Raw genomic sequence first — 25,680 nt, 5'->3', positions numbered from 1 at the left:
GCTAGGAGAGAGGAATTGGGGGGAAACACTAGGAGTTCTTCAGATCGTCTGTTTCATGAAAAGGGATTTTGTGTTGTGGCGTCTAATCTTTGGTGGTGGCTTGGAGGAAGTGGCTCCTGAACTCGTTTGCCATGAGTAATCCTTGTGAAGGAAAATGCGAGAAGACTAGCACACTCCAGGGATATGGTATTTCACAAAACACGGTTTTTGTTTGTTTGTTTTTTTGAGGCCAACATGGGATTCCCAGATTAAAATTTTTTTCTCAGGGAAAGAGACTAGAAATAAACAAAAACCTCAAATCTTGTATCTTCACATCATGTAAGAAAGGGCATTTGAAAACTAGACTAATAAATAAATTAAAACAAACAAGTAAATAAAATAGGATGAAAGGGCAAGCCCTTTCCAAGAATACCTTATCCTCCTCTTGTACAAAATTAGGTTAGTTTTAAAATATTTTGAATCAAGAAAAATGACAACATAAAATTTATTGACGTGTTTGTCAGTTTGGGAACTTTTATTTGATGGTACAGTGTTAGGAGGGGCTTGCCTGTCTGGTTGTTTCATACTTTTTTTCTTTTTTTAAATTACAGTTACTGTTGATAGTCCATTTCAACAGGTGTGTTGATGAAAACAGCTGTCAATAGTTCACTCAATATGGAATATTCTGGTGAATGGAGAGAAGGGGAGTAAGAGCAGTTCTTAGCTTTCGGTTCGGTGGCCGGGCTAAGAAGGCAGCACGAGTTGTAGCTCTGTGGTCTGATTGGTAAAGGCCATGGGGACAGTGCCGGCTGCAGGGACCTGGCTGCCCCTGATTCCCATGCTCCCTTGTGGGGTGGGGGGTGAGGGCTGTGTAGGCCTCTCACTGCCCAGTATAGAACAGGTGGGAATTCATTTGAGAGAGATGCTGCAGATGGCAAAAAAACAAAAAAAAAATCTTTTATCATGGCCTGGACCAGTATTTAAGGGAACCGCTCCTCTGAAGGAATTATCCTGTTTGGTTCTCCAAGATAATCTAAAGGCAGAGGCATAGACAAAGGCCCATTGTTTTCTCCAGGGCAGCTGTTTATTACATTGGTGCTTAGGAGGGGTGTGGGAAGCCAGCAGGACTATGGTCTAGGTGCTCAGATTTGGGGGTGGTCCTGCTGCTCTGCCTGGTTGTTTTCTTCTGAGTCTCTCTTATGGGAACTTGGGGCAAACTGCATTTTCCTCCAGGCAGTAAAGTCTTAGCTTCACTTTCTACAGGGTCTCCATGCCCAGGAGTTGTGAATGCCAAGTGCCTGAAAAAAAGCCTAAAGGCAGCTTGGGAATTCCCCAACGCTCCTAGCCTGCCTCTCTTGTCCAAGGGAACACTTACCTTCTGCATTTCCACGGCCCAGCTAGGGGAAGTGTGTGTTTTGGCCTCTGGAGAAGGGCACTTTAACTTTCCTGGCCTGTTTACATTAGTTTGGTCCTTTCTGCCTTTGATTACAAATGAGGCCTTGGATGGGGGATTTCCCTGCTTCCATGGAGGTCACTCCTTCCTTTTGTCTGCTTTCACAATTTTTCCACCTGGAGAAGAGCTGTCCTCCCCATCCTTCCCTCCCCTCCTCCACCCCTCATTATTAAAATACTGTCCTTGGCTTAACTCTTCCTGTCATAGACTTGGCCTAGTGGATCAGTTCACATTCAGGAAGCAATTAATCTGTCTCCTCAGATTCTCTTTTGCTGTGTTCTTTGACTTAATTAGATCTTTTTTCATTTGCCTGTCACTGCCTTAGTTGTCAGTACTCTCCCTAAGAAAGTGTTTCTTCCAAGCCCAGAGGCTGGACCGCTTATTGGTTCTTGTTGTATTGATGCAGGATTTCCTGGTTCTTTGGAATGTCTTGGCTGCTCCAGTAAAATGTAAACTCTCTGAGGTTAAGAGCTTTAGATTCGTTCTTTCTCTTTTCCCCAGTCTATGGTATGGCATGTGAGAAGAAAGGTGGGCTTTATGGGGAGGGTGACCACCACTGGCAGAATTTGCCAGTGAGGCTATCTCATCCTTGCTCTCCATGTCAGCCTGTCCATGCAGAGCACAGCCACAGCCATACCCTCTCTGAGGCTGACATCACTGTGTGCTAGACTCTGGGTCACAGTAGGTAGGTACAAGAGAAAACTCTTTTGCCCTTAGGGGCAGTGGTAGAAGGCTTGCCTGAGATCTCTGTGTTCCTTTGTGCTAACTCCCCTTTTCTTCTGGTTCATTTGAACAATCCTGCTTTCAGAGCCTCTGACAGAGTTGAGGGATCCTATCTGCACTTTGAAGCCTTTTCTTTCTTAAAAGTCCTTGGAAAGCTCAAGTGAGTTTTACTTGATGGTAATAACTTTTTCACTCTGCTCAAAGCTTTCACACTCTTGGGAGAGCTTCTCTCTTGGGTAATTGGGGTAGAATTTTTTTTGTTTTTTTTAAATCAGTGGACTTCGTTCTGTATAGTGACTTCTTCTATTCCCTCACGTCTTCCTTCAGATTGATCTTGGGTCTTGTTCTCCCTTTGGAAGAACTTTGTTTGGGTCCCTCAAATTTCACTAATGACACTCCTTGCTAGTGGTTCTCTGCCTGCAGCCTGTCTACCCTCTCCTTGAGTTCCTGGTGCCCATCTCATGCCCATAGATTTCTGTCTTCACAGCTTGGTACTGTCATATATTTTCTTCTGGCCTCTGTTTGTCCAGTTCTTAGATGACAGTCTATTTACATTCATTCACATTTAGACCTAGAATCCTATTTTTAAATCTCACCTTTTTTTTTTTTTTTTTTTTAAATCTGATTCCCTTGCCCCTAGCGTGTCTTCAGTTTAAGATTGGGTCTCTTCCTCTTGTGCCACCCACATGCTGGCCTTAGCAGTGGTCTTCCCTTCAGTTTCCCCGTATGCTGCTCCTACCTCACTCCCACAGTCTTCCCCTCCGGCATAGATCACAAAGGAAATATTTAGTTAGTCTCTGCCAAACATTCTGGCCGTGTTGTTTTGCTTAAGAAGACATGCAGATAAACTGTTTTGATTCTTGGTCTTGGTGCTCTAGGGCAGATGTTCCTCCTAAAACGGAGGTATTGTGGTCAGCCAAAACAGTGCTGGACCAGAGTTTGGAGAATTGGATTCTAGTCCCTGCCGCGCTATTAATTTGTGGTGTGATATTGCGCAAAGCACATTTCTATGTCTCAATTTCCTTTTGTCAAAAGGGGCCTTATGATAAAGAAGACAGGAATCTGTGGGCATGAGATGGGAACCCAGAGAGTAAGTCTGGGGGACCAAGGAGATAGTAGACAGGTTAGAGGTAGAGAACCATTACTGTGAGTATCATTAGTGGAACCAGAAGGAAATGCAAATTCAAATGCAGATAAAATTAATATATATAATCACTTTGAAAAAGTATAAGATGTGATAACAAAATGGTGGAAATTTCTTGACCAGGATGACTTCAGGGAGAACTGCCTTGTCCATCCCTAGGGTTGCTCTGGGTCTACACCTATTTGCTGTCACCCTTGGGATGTGGGAGGCTTGGCCTTCTGCGGGTTCAGTTCCAGAATTCCACCTCCCACCTTCTACCTCCTTCATAACCCCAGGAATATTTGAAACTCAGCCCAGATCCTCACCTGGCTTTGATTTCCTCATCATGTGGAGAATGGTCCTTGGAAGTTGTAGTTTCCAGAAACCTTAAATGTTTGCTAACATGTCCAACTTCTGCATTTGTTGATAACTCCTTCTGTGCATGGCTGTGTTCCAGTTCTTGTGCCCTAAAGGTGATTCCAGCAAGAAGGGGGGAATCTTTGGGGGATCCTATCACTAGAAACTAGGAAATAAAAGCAGACGAAAGAACTGAGAGATGCCCTCTTGGTGTTCATGAGAGGCAGATGTTTGAAGAAGAAACAAAGTGGTTTAACATCTTCCTAGGTAAACCACAGCCCCATTACACCTACTCAGATAGGCAGAGCTACATTTTTCCATATCCCTACCTGTCCCCTTCTGAAAGGATTCTGGAATTTAATCAGATCTTGCCTAGTTTATATTTTTTTATTTATAGTTAAAGATTTACATTGGTTTCTTCCAGCACAGAATGAGTTGGACAGAGATAGTCTCCAGAGTCTTTTGCTGTTCTGTGATCCTTTGTCAGACATAATCAGCAGAAACTTTCCTAAATGAGTACAGAGGATACTTGTCTCTGCAGGGTTAGTGATATGGTTTTGTACTCACTATTGCTATGCCCAACCCTGGAGGCTCTCAGGCTGCTGAAACAGAACTGAGTGGAGTAGTTCTGGGAGTAGAGTTATGTAATTGACTCTGTATACTTTCTCTTTTATATATATTATATAAATACATATAATATTTAATATGTATAATATATAATATATAATATATATACATAATACATAATATATAATATATATATATGGAGAGAGAGAGAGAGAGAGAAAGTGGGGGAGAGGGACAGAAGGAGAAAGAGAGAGAGAATCTTAAGTAGGGTCTGTGTTCAGTTTGGAGCCTGATGTGGGGCTTGATCCCATGACCCTGGGATTATGACCTGAGCTGAAATCAAGAGATGGACGCTCAAACGACTGAGCCACCCAGGCATCCCAACTCTGTATGGACCCAACTTTCAACTGGACATTATTTACTATTCTGCCGTTCTTTATTTATCTCTAAACTCTGTGATATATAGCAGAGTTCCCACGCCGTATTTTTTTACTCCATAAGCTCTGATTCCATCTTGGCCCTACATCACCAATGAGGGTGTCTTCTCCTTTACTGGGACTGGTGGAGCTAGGTGACTTCGAACTCTGGGATAGTTCCTGTTCTTTAGGTAGCTAGATATTCCAAATCATCCAGCTCCAAGGGAATAGGCAGTGAGTGTTTTCTGTAGGCTTTGTAAACATGTTCATTGTGAATGTCAACATCATCTGGGCAAAATAAGAGCTTGACTTGGGGCTTGATAAGGGTTATGAGCCCATATCTGCCTATTTGGTACTTTCCATCATCCCATTTGGTCTTAAGCCAAGTTGTCCAAGGCAGATGGCACACCTGGTAGTTGTCAGGTGATGCCTGATGTGCTGATGTGTCCTCTCTGCCACTCTAGTTCTGGATCCTCATGAGTCCTCTGGCTTTTGTGTCTCTCACCAAACAGAGCTCATACTGTCAAAACACTGCCAGTGTTTTTTAAACCCTACTCATGTCCTCTTTAACCCTCTTCTTCCATCCTCTTTCTTTCCCACCTATTTTGCTTGGTTATCTCAGGAAGCACCCTCCTCGCCCCCTTGCCTCTTTGAGTGTAGAGTAAAATCTAGCCCTAATAGCTGAGAAGTAGGGCATCCAGAACACGTTGAAAAGTCAGACATTTGGGAATGAAATTAAATGGTGTGAAAAATTAGTGGTACACATCTTGTCCTTGTAAATACCTTTTGACATCCCTAAAAATTCCCATCTTACAATTAATCTGTCCTTCTTCCATGACCACAACTTTGGATATGTGAAAATTATCTAATTTTATCTTTCTTATGTTTTGTTTTATTCCTAGTATTTACACAGGTATTTTTGTACATTTATTTTACACAAACAGTATTTTGACCGTGTTATTTGGTAATGAGCTTATCTGGGTATTCAACGACCATGTCTAATATTGTTTATTTGGGAAAATGTCTTCAACTTTTAGAAGTGACTGACTGATAAAGGAGGTATCAGTGAAAACATAGTCTTCTCCCTCTGGCCCCTGCTGGTGCTGGTACCTTGGAAGGGGCTGACTATATATATTCCTGTCATCTGGAGAAGAAGAGAGGTGCTGCCAGGCATGCCTGGAGCTAGATGAGGAGAGTGTGGTCCTGCTCCTGCCTTTTGTCTGAGTCTCTAGGAGGGACCCAGAGGTGCTGGAGTATGCCATGCCTGCCTTTGCCTAAGCTCTCTTCCCCTGCCCTCCACACTGTGTGTCACTTCAGGACATTCAAGACACTTCAAGACTGAAGAAGTACCCCCACTTTGGAAATCATGATCTAATTATGATAGGCCCACATCCTTTAAACATGTTGTTTGGTGGAGTTAATTGAATTATCCCTTCCTATTTTGAATGGGAAACAATACATTCTTGTGATGCTATATCAGGTCTTGAATGGAAATCTTCTAGTTTGAGGCTGTGTACATTTCCAGTGGGAGAAATCTGCTGCCAATTTGTGAAAACTGAAGATGTCCCTGTGCTCTGCGTGTAAACTGTAGCATCTCAATTGGAATGAGCAGTTCAGGAAAATGGAACAATTTTTTTGACTAAAATTCTAAACTTCACTAGGTTCCAAGTGACTGGGAATTTCCTGTTAGAGTGGGAAAGCTCATCCATGTGTTTTTGCCTGGGGACAGTGTGTGTCATTTAGTTCCAGAGAAGTTCGTCCATAGCTGATTTCCTCTTTCTTTGTCTGTCTTTCTCTGGTGCCCAGGAGTGGTGCAGTATGCATTTTGATCATGGTTGGGGAATAAAATCTGTAGCCTTAGGGGAGGGTGAAACTAATGGTTCTTCAAAGTAGCAAACCTTTCACCTTTGCCTCATTGGTACCAAGCTGTAAGTAACTGAACTAATCAGCTACAGACGCTTATTGTGCAATTTTGAGGTGAGCATGGGCAAAATCCCAGGGGCTGGGAGGCAGACATGTGGCTACCAGAGAGATGACATCAGCTAGTTTCCTGGTGCTGTGGAGGAAGGGGAGATTCCAGGTGCTCAGCCGCCTTCCTGCACGTGGGGGTGTCTAATGCCACCCCCAGTCCCGTTGGCAGCCAAAGCCTTTGCTTGGGAAAAGCCTTTGTCTAATTCTTGCCCCCTCCTGTCCCCACAGGGACCTGAAATTAGAAGGGGTCTTGCAGCTTTGGCTGTGGAACAGAGCTTTGAGAAAGGAATATACATGTGTGTCTCTATGTGTCTGTGTAGTTTGTGTTAATGCTAACAACTGATGAGGGTTTCTAAACTGAGGGTTGAATATGAGATGGGAAAGCATTATCTGCAGTTTTTAGAATCTGTATTAGGAATTGTCCTTTTCTTGGAAGGGAAAGCATTTTATTATTTGACTAGTTTTTTGTTAAAATTATCTGATTATTTTCTTTTGATACTCTTAATGTGATGACACTTAGTATACAACAGGAAGGCATTTCTAATTTCCTTTCTGTGTTCTGCTCCTTCTCCTGGCTTATCCTGGAACAGAACCTCACAAAGCCATAATCTGTGACAATTGGAGAAAGAACTTCTGCAGGGAAGAGCTTCCTTTTTGCTTAGCCTTGCCTTGTGTATGGGTGTCTAGGAACTGCGGTGAGGCTTCTTGGGAAGCCTGCACCCCACAGCAGGTATGGAAAAAGTTTTATGACCTCTGAAGCATGACAGAGAGAATAGAGAATAGAGCTGGGAGGTGTTGGAGCCTGTGAAACCCATCTGCTTACCAGCTTTACTTTTCTGTCAGATGTTGGGTATCCAGTCTGGTTCTACCCTCCTCCCCTAAGAACGTGGGAAAAAATGAAGCTGCTGCATGGAAGGCAGGTGATAAAGCCATCGGCAAAAGCTTATACTCAGAGGTTCAGACCTGAGTCTGGCCTGGCTTGGGTTTCTTTGGGGTTGTCAGTACTTAGGGTTTGTTTCTAAGACTCTTGCTCACATTCAAGTATAGCCACTGCTTACTTGAAGCCGTCTGGGGCCAGCCCAGGCGTGTTCTATCTGGGCGTGTTTCTACTGCTGTACTTTTCTCTTCTTTTGGGCTTTCAGATAGGAGGACCTTCAAGGTCTCTGAGCTGCCAGAGTCCTTCTTCTGAGAGCCTGGTTCCTCCCCTTCTGCGCCCAGGAAGCTGTGGTAAGCTCTTGGTTTCCTTCTTAGCTGGGCACTTCTGGGAAGCTGTCTGCATTCCTTTCTGCCCAACTCTGCCTCCGGGACTCTGTGGGGTGCGGTTGCTTCAGTCCTCTGTGATGCAGAATGCTAAGGCAGTTCCACAGAGGCCACTCTCTGGAGATGGCCAGGAGTGTGAAGGTAGAATTGCCCATCTCTGGAGATGGCCAGGAGTGTGAAGGTAGAATTGCCCTTTCTTGCCACCCTGGAAGCAGGAGCTTGCTTTTCATGGGATGTGGTATGGCACTGATTTTTCTTTTTTTTTCTCTTTAATTTTTTTTTCAACGTTTTTTATTTACTTTTGGGACAGAGAGAGACAGAGCATGAACAGGGGAGGGGCAGAGAGAGAGTGAGACACAGAATCGGAAACAGGCTCCAGGCTCTGAGCCATCAGCCCAGAGCCCAACGTGGGGCTCGAACCCACGGACCGCGAGATCATGACCTGGCTGAAGTCGGACGCTTAACCGACTGCGCCACCCAGGCGCCCCGGCACTGATTTTTCTTAAAACTTTCTCCAACTTGTTTCCCCGTCTCCTTGCTACTCTGTAAGGGAGTGGGGAGGAAGCCTGGTGCTCAGTTTCCTGTGATCTCGCTTTGGTACTGGAGATGGACGCAGCAGATGCCTTTTGTGAGGAAGGAGTTTAGAGGCAGGTGAGAGAATCTGTTTTCTGGTTGCTGTATAGCTGGGTGTCTTCCCAGGCTGGGTATGTTCACACTGTGAATGGTTTATGTTGGCATCTCCTCCTCCTTAAAGGCAAGTGCCACTTTCACCTGGTTTAAAATCTTAACGGAGGGCACCATCATCAGCTCCTGTAAAGTAACAAGGGCCCAAGAGAGCATTAAGAAGAATGAACATGCTGGGCAAAAGATAAGCCTGAAAGAAAGAGGCTTCTTGCCCAAATACCACCCAAGGGATTGTGTGTGTGTGTGTGTGTGTGTGTGTGTGTGTGTGTGTGTGTGAGATGTCTGGAAGTAGAGGGTGAGAGTGAACACTGCTAATGAATAGGAAAGGGTAGTAAATCTGGAGAGGGAATGGAGCAAGCTGGCTGTGGAGAACATGGAAGCTGGGAATTTTTGCAGAGCTGTGTTTTAGAGTAGCTGGAGGCCCATGGTAGTGGGAAGGTGGGCATCTCCGTTGTGCTTGCATTGCTGAATACCTTGAGTATGATGGCCTTGAATGCCTTCCTCTGTGAATAGAGCTGGTCCTGCGATAGCCCTCTCCATTCTGCATCTGTATTATACCTGTGTAATTCTTGTCTGCCAGAGGTCCTGGCCTAGAGTGTTCTGAGGCAGAGGCAGTGGGTCTGAGAGTGGGTTGGCCAGCCAGAGTCCCCACCTCCCAGTTTGCTGGCTCCCTAAGGATGAGAAGAAGCATCTTTGTAGCTGCCAGTCCTGGCTGACACAGCTTGTAGAGGTGTCTGTACCCTGGCAGGTTACAGAAACTTCTCATGGATGCCTGGCTCTTTGGGGTTTGAGAACTGATGGGGCTTCATCTGAAGCAGGCCTACCTGAGGGCCTCCTGGGTGGCTCAGTTGGTTAAGCGTCTGACTTCAGCATGGGTCATGATCTCGCGTTCCATGAGTTTGAGCCCTGCATCAGGCTCTGTGCTGACAGCTCAGAGCCTGGAGCCTGCTTCAGATTCTGTGTCTCCCTCTCTCTCCGCCCCTCCCCCACTTGCACTCTGTCTCTCTGTCTCTCAAAAATGAATAAATGTTAAAAAAAATTTTTTTTTGAAGCAGACCTACCTCAAGGGCCCAAATCTGAAATGTGTATTACAGAATTATTGCTAGTCTTGGCTCTTCATCCCTCTGTGTCTCTCTCCTCCCTTTATTTTCCCATCACTGTCAGGGATTGTGAGCAGCTACCGCCATCACATAGACTGATCAGGACATTAAGAATGGAGCTAAATATAACTGTGCACACTGCCGTGGTGTGCTCAGGCTCATTCTTAGAGAAGAGGTTAATCTGAATCTGTGATGATCGATAGGGCCTTTCCACCCCAAACAGAGTGGGTGAAAGCAGGAAGGAAAAGGTGGGAAGGTACTTCAGGGGTTGGTAGGGTATTGATTCCACCCCTTCCCTTTCCCCCTCCTCTACCTCCAGCGTATCCTGTGAATGGTCAGGGCAGGAGAGAAAACCAAGATACTGCTTTGCAGCCATCAGGCAGTTGTCAAGTACTTGCTGAATTTTTCAGCCTAACCAGCATTTTGATGCAAATATTGTATAATGCTTGTTTGTTGCCTGAGGGAACCTATAATCTCTAGGAGAGACAAAATTTATTAAACAGAGGATATCAAAGATCTTAACTGTGTTTAGTTACTAACTGAGTATATTTATACTTCAGAAATGAGAAAGTCGTGTCTTAAAACTATAGGAAAGCTTTCTTGGAGGAGGCAGAATCTTTCCTGGTCTTTGAAAGTTAGATGGACTTTATATAAGCAAAGGAGAAGTGGGAAGTGTTGTGGATGTGGAGAAGAGCAAAAACATAGAATGTGACATGGTTAGGGTCACTGATGATCTGCCTTGGGAGTGATGGGTCTTGTGGAGCAGAGCTGGGAATTTGAACCCTGGGACTTCTACTTTGGTGCATAGGAGATGGGAAGTGAAGCAGTGGCGATGAGAGTTTGTAGAAATCACTCTTGTAGAAAAAAGTAGAGTAATTTTGGAGAGGACAGAGATTGGCAGTAAGGAGACCTGTTAAAGAGTGTGGGACATCAGCAACAGGAAGAGAGAAGAAGGGGGTAAAACCCTAGAGAATATTTAGAAGCAGAGGAAGTTGGACCCAGACATGGGATGTTAGGGATGAAGTTGAGGGAAAGACAGAAGATGTCAAAATGTCTGCCCTATCAGAGTGGACTGTTACTGGTAACTTGTGTTTATGAAATGCTTTGCACTTTTTAGAGCATTTTTTCATTCAGTAAGTATCTCAGAGTTGTCTGGGCTCTTTACAGTTCATCTAGTCTGGTTCATTTTCCAGGTGGGGATTAGAAAGGGGAAGTTGCTGCTCCCGTTTCACACAGCTATTTAGTGGTAAAACTGGACCTCCAGTCTCAGCCCGCCATCTCCTAAGGGAATTTTAAGAGAAGAGTACATGGAGGAAGGAGCGTGGGATCAGGAAAAGTCCTGGCTAGTTGGGTGACATTAGGTGATTACTAATTTCTGATCAAAATGAAGCTTACTCAGAGGCATTCAGACCAGCTCTGAGAATTTTTTTTTTTTTTTTTTTTTTTTTTTTTTTTTTTTTTTGGAGAATTACTAGACAAGAAGATGGATTCTTTGGGTCCTTCTAGTTCTGAGATTCTTAAGAGTGTACGAAAAGATGTATATGAAAGGTACTGAATTGGGTTTCCTGGGAGACTGGCTGGTTTCCAGTGTGGTCTTTTCTAAGGGAGTTTCTAGAGTTAATTTGCTCCATATGATTTTCACCTTATGTGCTGACCGCAGAACCTAACCACTGAGGAGGACACAACTCTGCTGTTAGTGGACTATAGCCAGTGATAATCAGGAGCCAAGAACTCAGTATTTGCAGAGTTACATTTATGGCTCTTTTTATATTATCCACTTTTCCCCACCTCCTCTTGAAACACAAAACACACACGCACACACACACGCACACACACACACACACACACACTTTCCTCCACTCCCTTCCCTCTCTCCTTCCGTTCCTCTTTTATTCTTTCTCCTTCACTGTTTTTCTTGTCTCGTCCCCCATCCTCCATCTCTGTCCTTTACACTCTTGTCCATCTTGTTCTCTCAACAACTTCCTGTGTTGAGTGACTTCACCTCTTGGTTTGAACTCAGACATGACTACAGCAAAGCACCTTGGAATATCCTGCTTTGTCTGTATCCCCTGATGCGGTGACTGGCGCCCAGTGATCAGAGCCAGAATCCAGGAGTCATTCTGGGCACTTCCTTACCTCCATAGTCAGTCATCCTGCATCCCCCAAGTTCTTGTTTTCTATTAAAATAGCTCCTGATCATCCCTCCTTGTCCATTCCCATTGCCCATACAGCAGGAGAGAGAGACCAGAAAGAGAGGTCACAGTTGAAAAAAGAAAAGTAAAGATGAGGGTCACTTTTGGTGTCCTCAGAAGCATTTTGCAAACCTCCAAATCCCAAGTAGAGCCTTTTTGTTTGCCTGTCACACATTTGTAGCTCTCTTCTCTGAGATTGGCTGCTGGCTGTGCTTCTGCTAGCCGTGTTTGGACACAGTCTGAATCTGAAAAGGAACAATAATTTAATCAGCAGTCGTAACTCTCTTGGGAGGACATAGAGTCAAGCCTCATCTTCTCCGTAAACTGTTCCCAAGTAGATTTACCTCTCTTCAGCTCCGGTAGGCCTTTTCCTTGGAAGAGATGTGTCCCACGCATGACTGAGCACAGATGTTATCTGCATTGACATGAGTGGCTGCAATCTTTCATCAGCTTGAGGACTCTCAAATGGTTGACTTCCTGTGCTTGCTCAGGTTTGAAGAGAGCCAGTGTCTCTGAGATACAGCCTTTGGAGGCCTACAGCTCTTGAGAAAGAAGCCTTCTGCTGGCATCTGCTGTGCCAGGGACAGTGGTCCCTGACCCTTTGTTTTTTGTACTCTTCCCCCCTCCTCCCAGTCATTTAGCAGTGTTAGCCAACCAGTTACATGGACTTTGGGTAATCATGTTAACCCAGCATAAGGAATCCTGACGCTGAGGGAATAATAGACTTTCTGAATTCTTTCTTTCCTTCAAGAGGCTAAGTTGTACTCAGATATGTTCCTTGACATCCTTGGAGTAATGCTCAGGAATTCCCCCAAGTATGCTATTCTCAGACTTCCAAACAAGCTTCCTCCTGTTTCTGTCCTTCAGGATCTTCAACTACTTTCTCCTTTCCCTTTACTTTCCTCTATTTTCCCCCTCATCATCTCACCTCTCTTCCCTTCCTTACAACCTGGGGCCTAATTTTTTCCCCTATTGCATAGGTTTTTCTATGTTGACCTCTCAGTAGAAGAACATTATTTTTTTAAGTTTATTTATTTATTTTGGGGTAGAGAGTGAGCAAGTGTGTGAACAATAGAGGGGAAGAGAGAATCCCAAGCAGGCTCCTCTCTGTCAGCTCAGATGGGGCTCGATCTCATGATCCTGAGATCATGATCTGAGCCAAAAATCGAGAGTTGGATGCTTAGCTGACTGAGCCACCCAGGTACCCCTGAGTGAAGAACATTTGGAAGCACCTCTTTGTATACAAAAGCCACCTAGCTCTATTTTACGTAAAAGTGGGATACACCTAGTACATGTATTGTTAAGGAAGGAGCTAATCATTCTAGAAACTTCTAGGTTTGTATTCTTTGGAAAAAAGAGAATGGTTTAAAAAAATGACATTTTGTACTATAGGATGTTGAAGTTTATTTAATGTGACCCTCTTCTGTAGACCAGGGCTGCCTTCCATGTTTCTAGGATAAGAACTAGGTTTTGAGGGGCCGCTGCTCTTCTCTCTCTTGCTGATTCTTCCTAAGTATTTAGAAGAAGTATCATAGTTTTCCATTTTGGGAGATAAGCTGGCATGTATATATCCCAGCAATGCCTGATGGAGCTGAAATGCTGCATTCCTACTGTCTAATGTTTCAGTTATAATAGTCAAACCCGAGTCCTTATTCTCCAATAACTATCAGATGACACCTTAGTATAGAAGGCTAAAGGTCCACGAGAATTCACTCTGCTGGTTAAAAATATCACTTTGTAATTCTGATCATGATGAACCATGGTTTGGGGAGATGATGGTTAAGAATTGTTGAGATTCTTGAGCTTCTCTGTGTCCTTACTAAAGCCTGGGTGGTCAGAGCCCCAAATGGGAGGTTCCAGGGTGAGTAGCAGGAATGACAAAGGGCAGATCAGGCAGGGCTCAGCTGGCCCTTCTTTATGTGAGCTTTCTTTATCTCATCTAGCCACCAGTCCCCCGGAGATGACTCCATAGGGATAAAAGTGGTATCTTCCTGTTCTGCAGGAGGACTTAAGAGCCTCACGATCCAGACGTGTTATCTTATTTCTCAGCTTAAGGGGCTCCATAGACTTGATTTTTTTCCCTTCAGTATACTTGCCTGAGATGTTATTAAGACTCCATTTACTCCTGAGTCTGCACATAGGGTGTGTGTCCCCTGGATGCACAATTGTTCTAATGCAAATGGAGCAGAGTAAGACGTGGACCTCATTTGATCTGGGCTCTGTATTTCAGTCAGTGAATCTAAAAATCACATGGACTCATCGGTTGACTCCTATTGAATCATTTCTCAAATCTTCACTTATACCATCTTCATCCTGTGTTGTTACGCAGTTTTTTTCCCTAAACTTAAGTATAAAATAATGTCTTTTGTCCTTTTAAAATTTCATCTTGTTATATTTAACCTATGGTTCCAGTTTGTTGAGGCCTTTATTCTGATTCTCTCTAGTATATAAATTATTCCTCCCATTTAGGTTGTCAGAGGCATTTCAGATAAGCATGTCTTCCCCAAGTCATTGATAAAAAGGGTGACAATGGTAGGATCTAGAACAGATGGGAAGTGGCCAAACTTCTAGGAGTTCCAGAGTGCTTCTTCTTAGTTGATCCATATTGCAGCACCGTTTGGCTCCAGCTGTCCTGACTTCCCAGACCATCCAGCTGCCAGTATATTTCTGTTTTATCCTTAAGATCAAGGGAAGTTTTTCTGAAATCCAGATAAATTGTGCTCCCAGCATTTTTTGATATATGTGTGTGCAAATGTATGTGTTTATTTTTTGTGATATATCATATATATCATATACAAATATGTATCATGGAAATATGTGTGCATATTACTTTTTAAACCCCAAGTTGTTATTTATAGACTACTTGATTTCTATCACTGTGTGTTTTACATGTAATGTCTCCTTTATTCTCTACAATAATTTTATATTAACTTTATTCATTGAAAGTAATAATGTGTTTTAGTATGATTTGTGTGTAATCTCTAGTGGCTGATACTTCCTTCTCTATGTCCTTTCCACTTTTCACTTTTCTTTGTTCTGGAGTTTTGCCTGTGATATTGCTTATTTAATAAGTACTTATTGAGTACTTCCTATATGTAAAAAAAACACCGCATTATAGTCTGTTGAAAATTCAAAGACTAATAAGAAATGATCTCTTTGCTCAGAAAAGCTTTTATGTTATTACAGATATGAAGGGATGAACAATAGCTTGGTGGGGGAAGGAGTGAAAGCAGAATAACTCAGAAAAGAGAATCCTGAGTGTGAATGGGATGGTGAAGTTAGTCCATTACCAGGTTCTGAATGGGAAGCTCTAGAAGCCATAGTGGTGGTATGTTCCATGTCAGAACCTTTGTACAAAGATAGAAAGTATCCAATTGACTGACTGTTTTAAATCCTATCCCAATACTTTGTTGGAGTGTCTTACTGAGTTTGAGAGTAAGGAGAGGCTGGCCTGGCAAGGGGGGCCACTTCTGAAATCTTTCACTTAAAAATATTATTAAAAATATAGACAGTACTTTTTTTTATATGTCCAGTTTAAATGTGAATATTCTTGGGGCACCTGGGTGGCTCAGTCTGTTGAGTCTGACTCTTGGTTTCAGCTCAGAACATGATTTCATGTTTCGTGGGTTTGAGTCCCATGTTGGACTCTACACTGCTTGGTATTCTCTAGCTCTCCTTCTCTCTCTGCCCCTCCCCCACTTGCATTGCCTCTGTCTCTCTCAAAATAAATAAATAAACTTAAAAAAATTAAAAAAATAAATGTGACTATTAATGTACCCACAACTCAGCTTAATAAAGAAAACATTACCATTAGTTTTAAAATCTCCTATGTGCCTTTAATAATAATTGTCTTAATGAAAAAAAAAGTTTTTTTTAATGTTTATTTATTTTTTTGAGAGAGGGGGGGAACGGGGGAGGGGCAAGAGAGAGGGAGACAGAATCCCAAGCAGGCTCCAGGCTCTGAGGTGTCAGCACAGAGCCCAATGTGGGGCTCAAACCCATGAACTGTGAGATCATGACCTGAGCCGAAGTCAGATGCTTATGGACTGAGCCACCCAGGCGCCCCAATAATTGTTTTAATTTAAGAAAATCAATATGTATGTTAAATTGTAGAAGTAAAATAGTGTAAAGTATTTCAAACTTAGTAAAAAGGAAAAAAATGTGTTTATTGTTTTGGCATTATTTCCTTTTTCACATGCATGTGTTTTTATTAGTGTAGTTACAGCTCTGTTTTGCATAGTTAGCATTGTCTGATGCTGTTAAAGTCCTCACAGTCATCACTTAAAGTTAATTCCCAACTAAGTGATACATGTAACACGTGTAAAAGTAATACATATAGGTTCAAAAGGTACAAAAAGATGTACAGAGAAAAGTGAGTCTTGCCCTGGCTTTCTCTTCTCTTTCCCTAGAGCCAGTTGCTGCTAGCAGCTTGTGGATTGTGGTCGTCTCTTTTAATGCTGCACAATAGTCCAGTGTAGTGTTTCGCAGACTGCAGGTCATCACTAGTGGGTTGGAAAATCATTTAGCGGGGCTGTACAAGCTCTGTTTGTTTTCTTAATGAAATAGATTACGATAGAAAATAGCAGGGAGCATCTCCCATGGTAAAGATAAGTACTGTTCTGAGAAAACTTTTTGGTTCAGTTTTATACACACACACATGCCCTCTCACATATGCACATACTATGTTATATTTGTAGTTTTTACTCTGGATCCTGGTCAAAGCATACTTGAAATTTACCAATCTAGTAATGATTGACATTGAGGTTGTTCCTAGTTTTTCATTATTATAAATAATACTGGGAATAGGCATTTTTCCCCCCTCATACTACAGAATTTTTTTTTTAATGTTTATTTATTTTTGAGAGAGAGACAGAGACAGAGACAGAGCATGAGCTGGGGAAGGGGCAGGGACAGAGAGGAAGACACAGAATCTGAAACAGGCTCCAGGCTCTGAGCTGTCAGCACAGAGCCCAGTGCAGGGCTCAAACTTGGGAACAGTGAGATCATGACCTGAGCCGAAGTTGTACGCCCAACCTACTGAGCCACCCAGGTGCCCCTACAGAATGTTTTTTTTTTTTTTTTTTTTTTTTTTTTTTAGGGTAACTTCCTAGAAGTGAGAATACTGAGCCAAAGGATATGAACATTTTAATTAATGTAGCCAAGTTACTTTCTAAAATCTTTGTCCCATTTACTCTTTAATAAATGCTGTCTGTATTTTATTTAGTATAGGTTATTTTTATTTTAACACATTTTCTATGCATTATAAATGTTTTATATATATATTTATATATATTCATATATATATTCATATATATATATATATAAATATATATATATATATACATTTAAATATTGATTTTGAGAGAGAGAGAGCACAAGTAGGGAAGGGGAGAGGGAGAGAGAGAGAGAGCTGTCATCACAGAGCCGGATGCTGGGCTTGATCTCATGACTGTGAGATTGTGACCTAAGCCAAAATCAAGAGTCAGGTGCCTAACCAACTGAGCCACCCAGGTGCCCCAATGTGTTATATACTTTTTAATTAAATGGGATAATTTGTTACTTTTCTCAAAGTAATATAAAGTGAACACTTCTCTATTATACTAAATATTCTTTTTTTTAATGTTTATTTATTTTTGAGAGAGAGCACATGAGTTGGGGAAGGGCAGAGAGAGGGAGACAGAGAATCCAAAGCAGGTGCCACGCTGTCAGCATAAAGCCTGATGTGGGGCTCGAACCCACAAATCATGAGGTCATGACCTGACCCAAAGTTGGATGCTCAACTGACTGAGCCACCGAGGTGCCCCTATACTAAATATTCCTCTAGAGCCACTACTCTCATTCTGGGGGGAGCTTTTCTTGGATGTGGGATGCAAGGGGTGACTGCTCTTAGTGTTTCTCAAACTGGAGCCATTCTTACCCATTCTTATGATTTGTACCATATATACTTTTATTTACTGATCTTTAAGTTGGCTTTTTTAGAGCTTTTTATTTTTAAGTAATTGTAAACTTACAGAAAAGTTGTAGAGACAATACAAGTTCCCTTACCCTTTTATAACTATGGTACAATTATCAACTAAGAAGTTAATAGTAGTGTAGTGTAAACTGTAGACTTAATTTGGATTTCATTAGTTTTTCTATTCCAGGATCTAATCCAGGTTCCCACATTACATTTATGTATTGTGTCTTTTTAATCTCTTCCAGTCTCTGACAGTTCTGCACTCTGTCCTTGTCTTTTATGACCTTGAGACTTTTAAGGAGTGGTAGCCAGGTATTTTATAGGATGTCCCTCAAGTCAGGTTTGTTTGATGTTTTCTCATTATTAGACTGAGGTTATGAATTTTTGGGAGGAATGCCACAGAAATGAAATGCCCTTCTTACTGCATCATGTCAGGGCTACATGATGTCAGTATGACTTATTAATAGTAATGTTAACTTTGATCACTTGGTAAAGATAATGTCTGCTGGGTTTCTTCATTGTCAAGTTTTTGTATTTCTGCCTTTGTAATTATAAAGATACTGTGAAGCTGTGCAAGTCTGCTATTTCTCTTTAAACTTCTATCCACTAACTTTAGCAAACAAAATTAAAAGCAAACACAAAATATATACAATCGACATTTAAACAACATGGGTTTGAACAGTGAAGGTGCAGATGGTGCACTTATGCTTGGATTTTGTTTTATAAATACAGTGTAGTACTGTAGATGTATTCTCTCTCCCTTATGGTTTTCTTAATAGCATTTTCTTTTCTCTAGCTTGCTTTATTGTAAGAACATAGTATATAATACATATAACATACAAAATAGGTATTAATGATGGTTTATGTTATCAGTAAGGCTTCCAGTGTGCAGTAGGCTATTAGTAGTTAAGTAGTGGGGAAGTCAAAAGTTATATGCAGATTTTTAAGTGCACAGGGGGCCAGCACCCCAACCCCCATGTTGTTCATGGGTTAACTGTACCTTTTTTTTTTTTTTTTTAGCATTGGTCTAATCAATGAGATCAGTGAAAATGATAGCTGGTTGTGTTTTTTCTTATGCACATTAAGACAAATACAAAAGTATTAAACATTTTTAAAATGTCCATATACCACTTATAATCATCTGTATACACACCATACCTTGGAAACTCTGGACCACTCTGAGGTACTAAGCACCAAATAGTTTAGGTTTTGTGCTGATATTGTTGATCCCTTATTAAGGTTGATTAGTTGGTTGGTTTCATTAGTTCATATATTAAAAATGTAATAATTGTGCTTGGGACAGAGTCCTAAACTAGAATTCAGAGTTAAGAATTCAAGTAGTTCTTGCCCTGAAGAATATTATAGGCTAGTAGGAGAATTAAGTTGAATAGCCTTGGTACACTAAAATACAAGGCAGTGAGCACAGCTAACAACTGTTAGTACTTAGGAGTATAGGCGCTGTGGGTAGAGAATCCAGTCCAGGCGGGGAAAATCAGGGGAAACAGCATGGAGGAGATGACACAGTCTGGGCCCACATTTCCTACAGCTTTACCCAGATCTTATTCTGAGGGGCACTTTTTTTTTCAGGCTCCAGGTATTTTCTTGGTTATATCATGGAGAAGCCATTTGAGTCCACAGTCTTCTTATTCCACCATCTCCCTTCCCCCCACTTTGTGCTCTATCTCCCCCATCTTGAAGCTTTAGTCATGACAGGTTAAGATCTTGGTTGAGCTCAGAGTTCTAAGTAAGCATGAGAAGCACATTCTGGAAAGGTAAAATGGTGCTTTTAGAGGGGGGTCTGGTATATTGCCTGTCCAGTCTTTCCTGGCCCCAGACTGTGTTTATGTGGCCCAGTGTTAAAATGCTCAGACTTGGCAAGGGACAGTAGTCAGAGGTCTGTGGATTTGAGAGATTCTAGGAAATTAGCCCATATATGAGCATTGTGACAGATACTCCAAGAGACTGGATGAAGCCACTGTGTATCTTGTGATCTGGGGATCTGAATTGTGAGTTTCATACTGAGGGTTGGAAGCTGAATAGAGGTAAACTAAGGCTAGAAGGCTGACAGACCAAAGGAAAGTGTGCTCAACCCAGCATGATGTCTAGTAGCCATTTCACCACAGGGCGGTAGGATCCAGGATAATTACAGGCTGAATCCCATACTCTTTTACTTCAGAGTCTTAGTGTTGGGTGGGAGGGTAGGAGATGGGTGGGAGGCAGGTAGGATTAAGGCAGGAGTAAGGACCCCAGAGAATATCCTGCCATAAAACGGCAGGATTTGAACACAGAATGGCTCTTTCTCTGTTTTCCCGGGAAGGCTGTGCAAGCAGAGTATGTGTAGTAGTGGCCAGCACACTGGAGGTCCTGCTGGATGTGCCCCCTGACAGAGGCAGAGGAGGCTGGGGTTGCCATCTGGAGGGAGACATTTATTTTGTTGCTTCAAAGGTGCTGGTAGAAGAGACTGCTTGATTTGTAGTAGGCAGATTATCTCTCAAGAGAACTAAGATATTGCCAATTCTTCTGCTTTGTAAAAGCGGCTTTGTCTCAGACTGATGGCCAGGAGTAAGTCCCTGGGAGCCTCAGTCTCCTTCCAGGCACTTCCCAGGCCATTTCCAAATTTCCGCATCTGGTGTTTAGTATCTTTATTCTCTCTCTGGCTTTCCTTAGTCAAGAAGCCTGAATCTTCCATCTTCTCCTCCAGGAAAGCCTGCCCTATTTGGGGGGACAGTCTTCTGTCTGATACCAGGCAGATGACTCCAGAGCCCCAGATCAGGGGCTCTGCTGAAAGAGTTAGATGGAGACTCTGTAGCCCCTGAAACAAGAAGTCTTCTTGCTGCTCTGGACTCTTCAGAAAGCACTGGGACTAGGTGACTAGGACAGAACAGTTGGACTGGGCGACTGCAAGAGAAAATTCAAGCTGGAAGGACCCTTAGAGAACAGCTAGTTCAAACAGCCCAATTGCCCTCTTGTTATACACAGGGAAAAGCAGAGGCTTTTCAGTGGGGGCAGGGTTTTGCTCAAGATCTTACCACCCTGGAAACCAGGACCTGGGCTCCAGCCTGCTGACTCCTTCTTTCCCTCTCTGAATTTTTAATTTTTCCCTTCTTAGCCACATTGCCACTCAGAGGTAGAAAAAGAAAACTGGAAAGCCCTAAAGGGCTCTTGTGTAAGTCTGCCTGCTCACATGGCGGCCAGAGCCCAGTATAGAAATGGGCAGGATACGTGCCTGATTTCCCTGTTACTTGGCTAGAACTAGCTGTCTTTGGTGGAGATGCTGCTAGACTCCAGTCTGGTGGGCACTGGGAGGCTTCTGAAGTACACGGCATCTTTTAGGCATTCTGGTATCCAACAACAGCTTACTTTTCTTGAATTCCTTTGATCCCAAAGTAAGGAGTGACTTTAAAAGATTTACTTTGCTCCTCTGTTTTCAGGTTTGGAATTTCAGTTGTTTTTAAAGAGCTAAGAAAATACTATAGACTCTTCTAGGAACTAGATCTAGAATCTAATCATATATATATACATATATATATGTATATGTATATATATATACACACACATATATATACACATATATACACACACATACATATATATACACACATATATATACACATATATATACACACACATATATATATATACACACATACACACACACACACATATATATTCTCTTGGTACAGTGTAAGTCTATACACTCAAATTCCCTCATCTTATGGAGGAGACAGCTTCTGTATTTATTTTTTAAGAAGTCTTTTTCAAGGATCAATCTATTACATGAATAGATTGCCCACTGTGAATGAGATAATAAAATTGGTAGACCTCATGGGGCTCACAACTGTGGGGGATACAGGGGTACAAGTGACAGTGATAAAATGATATAAATATCATGATGAAGGCATCTTCAAACTGTTGTGGGATTGCAGACTAATCAAACAGATTCTGCCAAGAGATCAGGAAATATTTCTCAGGGGAGGTGATAACGGAGTTGGGCCTTGAAAGCAGTAAGCTTTTGCCTGTCGTAGAGGCGGAGGTAGGGAGGCGGATAAAGGTAACAGCATAAGCACTGGGGAGGGGCTGTAGGAGAGGAAAAACGCAGTGTTCAGGGCATAGGTGGTGTGTGGTTGTTGTGCCAGTAGATGGGTGTGGGCAGCAGGGGAAGCATGGGCAGCAGATGAAGCCAGAAAGGATTTCAGATTTTGGTGCTAATGTATCTCATGAGGGGGTTTAGTCACACTGCTGTTACTGTTATTTAGGCTTTCCTTATTTTCCCCTCAAATAGTAGTTTTATATATATATATATATATATATATATATATATGTATATGTATAAATGTGTATATATATATATATGTATGAATGTGTATGTATACATATACAAATATTTAATAATGAAAAAATTTTTTTCAAACCTTTTATACTCCAAATTATAAAACATAAGATGATTTTTTTTTTAGGGAAAATGTATTTCTTGCAAGTACAGTGACCTGCACAGTAGACATAAGAGAAAGCGTTTTTGTCCCTGAATGCTGCTGACCTGAGAGAACCTTCTCATGTATGGGAGTTGGGCCATTCCTGCATCCCGCTTGGTTTGGCAATGTTACTGGTGGAGGAGTGCCTGTAATGGGTAATGGGAGAGGCTATAAAACCCTGGAGCGCGTCCCTAGAAGAGTGACCTTACGAGGAAATTTCTGGGAAACAAACCACAGGGAGACTTTACAGGAATTTTTGGTTGAGCCCACAGGCAAGGCACATAAGAAAAGGGGATGTAATTATAGTTTGTAAGCCTATGAAAAGAAACAATGAGTGACATGAAATAGCTGTTCTAAGTTTCTTCTTCCTGTAGGACAGGATGAAATGTGTTGTTTTTTTTTTTTTTTTTTTTTTTTTGCATTCATTCAGCAGACATTAATTGAGTGCCAGCTGGGATCTGGGCCCCATACTAAATGCAGGGAATAGGGCGGCAAAAACAGTCAAGGTTCCTGCTCCTAAAGGAACTCACTGGGGAAAACTGACATTATGAAAAGGATGGATATATTTTGGTTAGAGATGATGGTGAGTGCTATGAAGGATAAATCCTCATTTAGATTGGAGGATTGTGGAAGACTTCTCTGAGGAGGTGAGAGTCCCGGTTGAGGCAAGGTAAGAACCAGTTTGGCACATGGGGAGTGACACAGGCAAAGGGGAACAGCTTGGGGAAAATCTGGCCCTTGTAGCTGGCACACTCAGGTGGAGGGCAGGAAATGTGCTGAGAGGAGGCTGGAGAAGGATCACAGGGCCTTCTAGGTCCTGGTAAGAATCAAGCTTTCATCTAAAGTGCAGTGGGAAGACACTGAAGTGTGTTAAGGAGGAAATGACATGATCTGATGTAAAAGGGTGATTCAGACAGCTGCATGGAGAATGGAGCTGTGAGGGCAAGAGTGAAAGCTGGGGCAATCGGACATTTTTCAGTCATTAAGGAACGGGACTAGGGTGGAGGTGGAGGTGCAGAAAAATGGACGGATACATTTTGGAAAAAGAAATGTTTGGAATTGGTAAATGGATTGGATATGGAGAGGGGGAGGTGGGAATATGCAAGGGTATCTCTCAGATTTCTGGCATAGGTATGCATGCATGCCACTCAACAGATCCTAGACCACATGAGGCTGTAAGAGCCCTATCATTTGGGAAAGGTCAAACAGGATTGGTCTGAATCCAGCTGTGCAGGGGCAGCAGGGGGATTCAGCTGTCCTCTTGCTCTGCCTAGTGCAGAGAGCTTATACCTGTCACAGCACCCAAGCAGGGATTCTGATTCTCCCATAATGGGGCCCTTACTGTGTCCCTTCCCCTAGAGGACAAGGCTCTAAAGAACCTCTGTGAACTCCAGCATGCCACTAGGGGGAGCATGGCCTGCATTCTGTTCCTGGTCTGTGGGGCTTTTTGAAGTTTGCATTACTTTAGAGTCTGACTTGTGTCTTCAGCCCTGGTCCTGGCCCCTGGCCCCTCACAGTGCTTAGAAGAATGCCTGACATATGGTAGGTGCTGGATCAATATTTGTTGGTGCTAATACTGTAACTGAGTATTAGCTTGTTGTAGAAGTGGATGGGCATCACCTCTTCTTAGTGTGGGTACTTGGAAGTGGAGGGTCAGGAGGAGAGCAAAGGGATGCCTGTTGGGAATGGGAAGGGGAGAGGTTCAGTGACTTGATGGTGTTCCACTTGTCATTTCATTCAGTCTTTCTTTGCAGACGTGGGGAACTAGGGCCTTTGAGGGATTCCTGAGCTGGTGTTTGGGTCAGGTCAGGCTTCTGTAGTGGGAAATTGGACCTGACCGTTTTGAAGCTCTGATTGCTTCACTAAAGCAATAGTGCCCACCACTTAGGATTTATTTCCTGTTGGATTTTCTAACACTTTCCCTACCTTAGCTTCTGACATATATTTACTTTTTAAACTCAAGTCAATTAAAATCTTATTTTGATAATTTTGTGATATATCAGAGGTCAATAAAAGTCAAAAGGATTCTATAAAGGATTGCTGCATTAAAGATTCCATCAGGACCTCACTGGCAGTGTTTTAGGAAAGCCGCATTGAAAAATCTCTTACTTGGGGCACCTGGGTGGCTCAGTTGGTTAAGCATCTGACTTTGGCTCAGGTCATGATCTTGTTGTTCATGAGTTTGAGCCCCACATCAGGCTCTGTGCTGACAGCTCAGAGCCTGGAGCCTACTTCAGATTCTGTGTCTTCCTCTCTCTCTGCCCCTCCCCCGCTTGTGCTCTGTCTGTCTCTCTCTCTCTCTCTTTCAAAAAATAAACCAACATTAAATTAAAAAAAAAGAAAGAAAAAGAAAAATCTCTTCTTTGAGCCTCGGTGTTCTCCTCTTGGAGAGATAACAGAGGCCCTGGGTTTTGTTTGTCTGTATGTAGTGAAAACAGTAGAGATGAATGAAGTTCTTAGCTCAGTGCCCGACTTAAGAAGAATGCTTTTACATAGTCATCTCTTTTATGCCCGTCCCAGCCCTATCAGTTGCCCATGGGACAGGTTTCATAGGTAGAAACTGGGAGGGTAGGTGACTTGCCCAAGGTCACATGGCTAGTTAATGGTGGAACCAGATACTGCCAAGGTCTTCTGACCCCCTGCTCCACCTGGTTTCTCTGCAGCCTCTCTGCTTACTACACAAAAGAGAGTTGAAAAGCTTCTGTACTCTTTCTAGATCTGTTATTTTCTGGTTCTGTGACCTGGGGCAAGTCATTTGACCTCTCTTTCAGATTTTCATCTCAATCTGTTAAATTAGATTTAATAATCTGTGATAATAGCAGTCCTAACTTTCAGGTCAGTTGTGTTGAACAGATGAGTCAAGATTTCTGAGAGTACTTCGAAAAAGTGTAAGGTAAATTATAGCTACAGGGCAAGACTTTTCCCTCTAATCTTTGTATCATTACCTTCTACAGCTCATAGATGCTATCATACAGTCTTCAGGCCAACAGGATGGTAGTCAGGTCTAATTCACAATGACTCAGAAAGATTCTCTGCCTTCCTCCTTGTATCTCAATATTGGCTATCAAAAAAGTTGTTAGTTTTTAAGATCAGATGGTAGTGTGCTTTAGTGGAAGGACACTGGACTAAAGGACAATGGACTGGCCTCTACTAGTTCTTTGACGGCCTAACTCACTAGCTGTGTAACTGTGGGCTGAACATTTGATCTCTCTGAGCCTCAGTTTTCCCATGTATAAAATGGTAATAATATTGCTCAGTGTATTTCAGAAGGTTTGAGGGTCAGACAAAATAGTGCATATAATAGAAGGTCATGGGGCGCCTGTGTGGCTCAGTTGGTTGAGCATCCAACTGAGCTTGATCTCAGCTCGGGTCATGATCCCAGGGTTGCGGGATCACAAAGAAGAAATATACATGGGGGGATTGAATT

General features: G+C 42.5%; 1 protein-coding gene across 1 annotated transcript in view; it reads left to right on the top strand.

The window, feature by feature from the left end:
• The window catches only part of DENND2B (DENN domain containing 2B), a 158,359-nt gene that overhangs the window by 22,924 nt on the left and 109,755 nt on the right, over positions 1–25,680 (top strand). The window lies entirely within an intron of this gene.

Source organism: Lynx canadensis, chromosome D1, assembly GCF_007474595.2.
Source record: "Lynx canadensis isolate LIC74 chromosome D1, mLynCan4.pri.v2, whole genome shotgun sequence".
Classification (NCBI taxonomy): domain Eukaryota; kingdom Metazoa; phylum Chordata; class Mammalia; order Carnivora; family Felidae; genus Lynx; species Lynx canadensis.
This window is presented reverse-complemented; position numbering and strand designations above follow the sequence as displayed.